The sequence below is a fragment of the Coregonus clupeaformis genome, chromosome 3 (genome assembly GCF_020615455.1).
Source record: "Coregonus clupeaformis isolate EN_2021a chromosome 3, ASM2061545v1, whole genome shotgun sequence".
Classification (NCBI taxonomy): domain Eukaryota; kingdom Metazoa; phylum Chordata; class Actinopteri; order Salmoniformes; family Salmonidae; genus Coregonus; species Coregonus clupeaformis.
This window is the reverse complement of record NC_059194.1, coordinates 15,746,408-15,754,987: the sequence shown is the minus strand read 5'-3', so window position 1 is coordinate 15,754,987 and position 8,580 is coordinate 15,746,408. Positions and strand designations below refer to the sequence as shown.

Genomic DNA, 8,580 nt, shown 5'->3' with positions numbered 1-8,580 from the left:
ACTGTATGTTGATTATGGATGTTATCTACAGTGCCATGTTGACACAAACCTGACGGTCTTTTTCAGGACACAAAGCACTACCCTTTGACCTTTACCCTGTCTGTCAGTACCAAGAGAAAAGAAGATCCCAGGGAACCATGTTGGTTTGGGCATCGTTCCTTGTTATACCCACGTCAGATGCTCAAGTCCTCATTGGAGCACTATAGCCGCTTAGTTAGTCCACACTCAGGTGAACAAACAGATGTACAAAGCATTTATCAGAGCAGTTGTACCAAACGTATTTTATATCACAACGGAAGAGTGCATACACACTTGGGTAGAATAACGTGTGGAAACTGTCACCAAACCGGTCAACCTTTTCACACGTATTTATTAGGTTTTCCTTAATCATGACTTACCCACATGACAAAATATTATAGTATACTATGGTATAAATACTACAGTATTCACTGTTGCATTTTTGTGGACTAAAGTCCGCAAAAAGACTACAGTCAATACGGTAGTAATTAATGTAGTGTTTTTGCGGATTGTAGTGTACTGTAGTATTTACTGTAATGTTTTTGCAGACTGTAGTATTTACTATGGTGTTTTTGCTGACATTACTGTAGTATTTACTATAGTGTTTCTGTTTTATTATCTTTGACATAGAAGTGGAGGCTTTCTCCCTGAGGAAACCTACTGGAGAAATACTAAAAGAGCCATTTCTCATAACCTGAATGTAGATAGATAGAAAGATGGACGGACGGACAGACAGACAGACAGATAGGTCAGTATTTTCTATAACCTTTAGGGAGCAAAATATGGTCTATAGTTTGCATGTAGGTTTCTCACTTATGAGTGGCACAAATTGTGAAATGCGGGAGAGGAAAGGGCAGGTTATATGCAAATTAAATACTATATAGTATTTACTATAGTTTAAAAAAGTGTACTTTTTTTGAGATTGTAGTGTTTTGACGGACATTACTGTAGTATTTACTACAGTGTTTTTTTTGGATAATACTGTACTATTTACTACAGTATACTAAAACATTCTATAGTAAGTACTACACATGTTAGAGGGATACTACAGGTTGTAGTATAGTATTCCACAGTATACTACAGTTTACTACAGAATTCTATACTTCAGAATTCAGTACTGTAGTATTCTATAGTAAACTGTAACATTTTTTCATGTGGGATAAGCTTGAGCAAACAAAAACACCACCGTACTTATTGTGGGCACAACTCATTAGAGCTGTTGGTGCCACCTGCCTGGATGTGATGTGTTTTTATGCAAACACATTCATCAAAAAGATCTGTTATGAAAATGCACACATCCGTTGTTCCCTTGAGAGTGGAAGATAAGCCAAAGATCCCACTGGGCACAATCTGTTTGAATCAACGTTATTTCCACGTCATTAATTTAAAGAAAGAAATGTGGATCAATGTGGAAAGATTATTAGATTTGCAAAGTCATCAATCTACACATATTTCAAGTTGTTGTTTTTTTACCAAACTTTTACCCATACCCATACCCACTCAATCAAATATAAATCAAATCTAGACATTGAACTGATGTATATTCCCTGTGGGACGGCTGTGTTAACATTTGACATTGTTCTAGACATGGAAAAAGTTAAATCCTCCCCCAAAAATCCCAGGGCAGATGCTGATTTGGACTCAACCAGCTGAGTGCTTAGTTCTGGAAAGGGGTTAAGGGGGAGATGGCTGCATTGAGAGATGCTGTCATAGTGGTCTGAGTCATTGCACAGTGATCGGAGTCATTGCACTTGAATACCACCCACCAAACACCACACAGCTGGCTCCCTCCACACTGTGCTAAACTGCAGTAAGAGAGCCAGCACACCAACACACCCAGAGCGATAACAGATGGTGATATGGGAGTCGTTTTGCAAGTCCCATCGCTCCTAATCCAGCAGTGTTATGTGTTGGTGTTGAACTTGCGTAACCCTTCACACTGCATCGCCTGTAGAGCTGCAGAGGAGAAGGAATGCTTAGAGTGGAGATGCTAAGTGGCTTAATCCTTTGTCTGTAGCGCTCGGATGGAATATGATCTGACTATTTGGTGCGTGGCCCAGAGATCATGGTGGTTTCCAAATATTGCTCTTTAGCAGACATTTACGGGAACAAGTATTGACGCTGCAGGATTGGGGGTGGCAGTAGCCTTGAGGTTGGGGAAGCAGCTAGTAACCGGAGGGTTGCCGGTTCAAATCCCAGGGCTGACAGGGAAAATCTAGTGGGTGTGAGCTGGCAACCAGAGGGTTGCTGGCATCAGAAGCTCTGTTCCACCGTGGCGTTGTGCCTTTGAGCAAGGCACTTAACCCCTAACCTGCTGCAGCCACTCTGCTCTGTTGCTAACCCTCTGCAGCTTTTGTGTGTGTTGACAGCAAATAGACACATTTCCTTTTCGATGAACAATAAAGTTATATTCTATCCAGGATTCTCTGATGTATAATCTAAAGAGAGTTCCTTGTAAGACGTACTGTCAGTCAAGTAAATGTGTGATTTTTTGTTAATACATGCAAAATGGCTAAATCCTCCATGGTTAGGAGAATGCAGTAAGCTGAGAATGAATTAACTGTAAATTGATGGAGAGATTTCATTAGGAGCCATTTTGGCCTGGTTATGTGGTGCTTGTGTTGTGTAGTCTATAGTTTGTCTGTCTTTGTATATTCCACTTCATTTATACACTAGAGGGCACTATATCTTGGGTCATTGGTCACTGTTCACATGTACTGTTCATTGGCACAAAGGTGACCAGAGGTTATGGAGAGCTTTTCATTCTTCCTATGCTCAGTAGCATAGCTTCTTTAAGTCAACATGAAAATGCTAGCTTCTTATCGCAACCGTAGACTGAGGAAGCCAGCAAATAACCTAAACAGTAACATGAATGTATAATATCCAACCAGTTGCGCTGTGCTGTACTACATGCCTTCTTTCCTAAAGTAGGTGAGTAAACAATTCCCACACCTTGGCTTACACCATATATGTTTTTTTAAAGGGGCAATCTGGGTTTGGTAAATCAATTTTTTGACTTTCATTTTGATCTCATGGATGGTCAATGTTTGCATCCCATAGCTCTGTCAATGAATTTAAAAGTGGTTACATTTCTGCAGCCCCCTGTTTACCAAAAAGAGTGGCGGGGTAATCTAGTTTGTTGTTGTTTGAATCCCGAGTGCCCCTTTAATTACACCAATCAGTGCTACACGTCTTTAGATTGAAATCCACAGAATCTGTTATGTACTGGATGATTTGTGTTTGGTAATGTTTCAACTACGTCAAAGTCATCCCTTTAAGAAAAACTGTAATGACTGATGATATTTTTGAAAATTGGGCCATTGTTAATATTAATGGTGCATCAGAAAGGATTTATCTGTGCTACTTGGGTTACTGTGACTTGATGGCAAAGACACATTATGATTTAACTGGTCTCGAGTCTTGACAAACCACAAGCAGCCTCAATGGTATACAGAAGAGTCAGTCGTCAACACAGCAAAAGGAGAGATTTGGCCGTTGAATTGAGTCTTGATTTAGTAATCAGCTGAAATAACAGGAGGGTGCCAAACAGCGTGTGGTGTTGATAGATCACTTTAGAAAGCACTGTGATAAATGAACCCGGTGATGTATGGCGTTAAAGTTTCACTGCAATTGGTCGCGGATCAACTCTGCTGCCACGGATTACCTAACTTTTTCAAGGAGCAAATATTATCTTTTTCGAAGTGGAATGCTTACAGTGCATGGGCAAGAGGAGACCCTCTCAGTCGCCTGTACTAATAGTGTTTTCTTTCAAAGGAGCTCCAAGTCTTTGTTAACAGAGCAAGCAAAACTGAATGCTGAAAGATTTGACGTAGTCCAAGCTCTGTGTGGTCATGTTCTAGCCAAAACATTAGAGGAGAAAGTGGGATTGGTTAAGGCTATAATTTACAATGCAGGGTATTTATGGAGGCATTATGGGTAAAGAGTCAAAGTCCAATCTCTAAACTGCACTGACATGGGAGGAAACGTTGACTTGATCTAAATAGTAAATTATTATTTGAGTGGATTTTTTCTAATACTGTATATATACAAAATGCCATGATAGTGTTTTTTGTTGTTATAATAACCTATTGTACCGTAGTAGTGCTGTACTGCACCTGTACGAAAGAGGAATCATAGGGTCAGATACAGTTAGCAAAACATATCTACAAAATGGTGATGTCTCATTGGCTATCACTGGATTTGAATACTTCATCTCATTGAAAGTACATTTACCTAAGTTGTATTTCTTCATTTATTTAGTTTAGACTGTTGTATGAACTGGGTATATGCTCAACTACTGGGGTTAAAGGGTTACTGGACTGATATTAATAGATAACCCTAAACTTAACCCTTAACCTTTTCCCTAACCCTAATCCCAGCAAACTGTTGCAGTGGATAGTTTGTTGATTGTTTAGTTTTCGCGCCACCCTAGTACTTGATTGATGAATTAAGGTCACTAATTAGTAAGGAACTCACCTCACCTGGTTGTCTAGGTCTTAATTGAAAGGAAAATAACCTGCAGACACTCGGCCCTCAGTGGAATGAGTTTGACACCCCTGATCTATAGGGTCTATCCAAATAAGTGTAACCATAGAGTGATAACCATAGAGTGGGTTTTAAGTATTTATTTTACCTTAAAAATGCATCAAGAATCCTACATTTCAATGCCTACTGATCCTAATAAACACAGCAACAGTATACCTACATGTTGACCAGGTTACATTTGTAGAGTACTGCTCCAACCACAAGATGGGGCCAAAGTGTTTTGTATGTTTTAGACAGATGCAGGTCCTCTAGTAATTCATGTGGGTGGAATTTGAGTGATGGACAAGCCCGACTGTTCACTACAATTCTCCCAGATTAATTTTCAATTTCCATGACAAAGTTCATAGGATGATCAGAGTTTCAAACTGCCAATGGAATTGGACATACTGTACACCAGGGGAACTCGAATACTATTTCAGAAGGTCCGGTCAGACACATTTCCTAGGTGGCAAAGGTCCGGATGGATATTGTCATTTATCGGCGTAGTAACAAACCCCCACCTCGCAACCCATATAACCCCAAAGGGTTCAAAATTCTACCCCCCTCTTGTTGGCGTAGAGAATATTTAGCAGTGTTAAAGCTAATTTCCTGCAATTGTACACGTTGCCATGTCTGATATGTGTTCATATGATACCTGAGTGACTCCAAAAAATCAATTGTGGACCCCTAGGGGCCAAGGCCCCTGGGCACCTAATCTGGCACCTACCTAGGTAACATGGGCTAGTTGAATAACTCTACATTTCTGACAGGTTATAGATGAATCACCATTTTGGTCCGCCTGTTGAATATGGAAGCTGTTCACTGTATAGTAGAATCACAATCTTGCATGGCACTATAGTGTTTGTTTATGTCCATCTGGAAAGGACAACAAGATATCACACTTTCCAGTCAGTTATCATCAAACAGCTCAACTTTTTACATGCCGCTTTGCCCTCGAGCAAGACACTTAACCTCTAACCTGCTCCAGGGGCGCTGCTCTGTGGCTGAACCTGCTGCTTCCAGCCTCTTGGTTGTGTGTGGTGAGTGGTGACTTTCCCGTTTCAATGGACAATTTACAAAAAAGTGTGTTGTACTAAGAATCTACCTCATTTATTTAACAACAAGTAAGTAGTACAGTCCGTCTCAATATATATGACTGTCTCCTGCTGATCTTCACTCTGACAGCAGAGGGAGATCGATACTCATCTTGAAGCTGTGGCCACAAAAAAATAAAAATGTGAGGCTTATCTGGTCTCTGTATAATCAATTATCGATAGTAATAAGAGAGAAACATTTCTACCCGATTATATGCTTCCCTATGTAATCTAATATTGAGTTTTTTTTAATTGAATCTGGTTCAATCAAGAGGAGTTATGGTGTAAATATCAAATACTATCACCACTATACATACTGCACTATATGCTGTATACATACTATCACCACTATACATACTGTACTATATGCTGTATATGTTAGGCCTACTGCTGCTAGGTAGCTCTCTCTCTGCTCTCCCCCTCCCCTCTGTCTGTCCTTGATTGCAGGAGTGAAGTCTGGTGTGCGGGAGTCAGGGTTCCAGCTGCAGCTCATTCACCATAATCACCTCAGCCTTTAAGACCCGGTCAGACTTGCCACTCATCGTCAGATCATAGTCAAGACGACCATGTTAGTCTCGCTGTCGACTCAACCTGTTTATTTTCGCTCTTTGTGTTTTTGGCCTGTTCTATTTACTTTTCTCCTGTGCCACAGATTATTGGAACCTGACTCCTGCCTCCGCTTCACTCCTGCCACCACCATCCTGCTTTCCACTACCGGACCTCCCTTTTGGACTCACCACGGACACTAGGACATTACGGTACCACACCTGCCCTGACCTGGATCTGTTACCCTCCCTGTAACCTGGACTTGCTCTTCCCCTATTATTGGAAACCTGGACTATTGAACATTGTAAATAAACCTGTTAAACCTTCTCTGGCTTGGTGTAGTTGTCTGCATTTGGGTTCAAATCCAGTTAAATCATGACAGTATACATACTATCACCACTATACATACTGTACTATATGCTGTACCGAGTCAATGTGCGGGGGTACAGGTTAGTCGAGGTAATTTGTACATGTAGATAGGGGTAAAGTGAGAATGCATAGATAATAAACAGTGAGTAGCAGCAGTGTAAATGTAAATAGTCTGGGTGGCCATTTGATTAATTGTTCAGGAGTCTTATGGTTTGGGGGTAGAAGCTGTTAAGGAGCCTTTTGGACCTAGACTTGGCACTCCGGTACCGCTTGCCATGTGGTAGCAGAGAGAACAGTCTATGACTTGGGTGACTGGAGTCTTTGACCATTTTTGGGGCCTTCCTCTGACACCACCTAGTATATAATTTAGGTCCTGGATGGCAGGAAGCTTGGCCCCAGTGATGTAATGGGCCGTACGCACTACCCTCTGTAGCGCCTTATGGTCAGATGCCGAGCAGTTGCCATACCAGGCGGTGATGCTGTATGAATACTATCACCACTATTAAACATACTATATGCTGTATAAATACTATCACCACTATTAAACATACTATATGGTGTATAAATACTATCACCACTATTAAACATACTATATGCTGTATAAATAATATCACCACTATTAAACATACTATATGCTGTATAAATACTCTTACCACTATTAAACATACTATATGCTGTATGAATACTATCACCACTATTAAACATACTATATGCTGTATAAATACTATCACCACTATTAAACATACTATATGCTGTATAAATACTATCACCACTATTAAACATACTATATGCTGTATAAATATTATCACCACTATTAAACATACTATATGCTGTATGAATATTATCACCACTATTAAACATACTATATGCTGTATAAATACTATCACCACTATTAAACATACTATATGCTGTATGAATATTATCACCACTATTAAACATACTATATGCTGTATAAATACTATTACCACTATTAAACATTCTATATTCTGTACAGTAGCGGTGGGTGGGTAAAATCACTGGGGAAGCCAAGCCCCCCAAAAAAATCCACATTACAACCTATGTGTTGTGATAATTGCATTGTTTGCTCTATAACCTGTTAGTTAGTTCATATGCTTCGACACTGTGATATATAGGCCTAAGGCCGAGACAATAAGAAGACACAGTGGTAGAACAAATTCAACCACACATTTGTTTCATCACAAAACCGGAGCGCAACATCAGCTGCCTCCACTATGCCAGCACCATTTCAACTTCAACATTTCAACATCATCAAATCACCTCTGCTGAATCTAATAGATACCATAAACAATTTAGTCCAATCAACGTAAGCTAAATATCACATGGCTTTCCATGGTACTGATTTCTGTGTGTATGTGTGTGTGTGTGTAAGTAGAAAAAACAATGCCATCCTCTATTTCATATTGCCTAAACGGTCTATGACTCTTGTCATACAGTACACACTTTTAGTTTTTATTGTCCTAGGCTACCTGGCTAAAATGCTTGCTCGCTAGCTTAATTTCCTTTCATGCGCAACGATTAGTCAGCTAGTTAACATTAGCCTACTACATCTAGCTACATATTGAACTTCCATCCTCTCAGGTCAGAGGCACAATGTATGAATTTATGGTTGGATCAGAATCACCGTTATAATCATTGGCCAGCTTGGAGAATTAAGTAAAACCACAAGTCCAAATCCCTATCTCCGTCCATGGCTAATTTAGGAAAGGGCCCATTTTAGCTAGCTAGCTAGCTACCGGAGGACATGACGTTTGGCTTGATGTGATGTGATTGGTGTGAAGCCAAATCCAAACTGGCTTCCCTTTACACTTTTTTTTGGTGCACCAGGACCATTCACAGTTGAGCTCACTCAGTTTAGCTCAACGCTGATTGTCTATTATTGGATACTGATTTTATCAAGGGAGGCCAAATGCTCGCTGGCTTCCCTTGCATTCAATGCTACGGACGGCAACAATGTAATACTCTTTATGACCAGACAGCATCAGATAGATGGGCTACCCGTACAGAGACA

General features: G+C 40.2%; 1 pseudogene; it reads right to left on the bottom strand.

Moving 5' to 3' along the window:
* Positions 1-652: 652 nt before the first annotated feature.
* Positions 653-704, bottom strand: LOC121547300 (annotated as a pseudogene).
* Between the last annotated feature and the right edge of the window lie 7,876 nt (positions 705-8,580).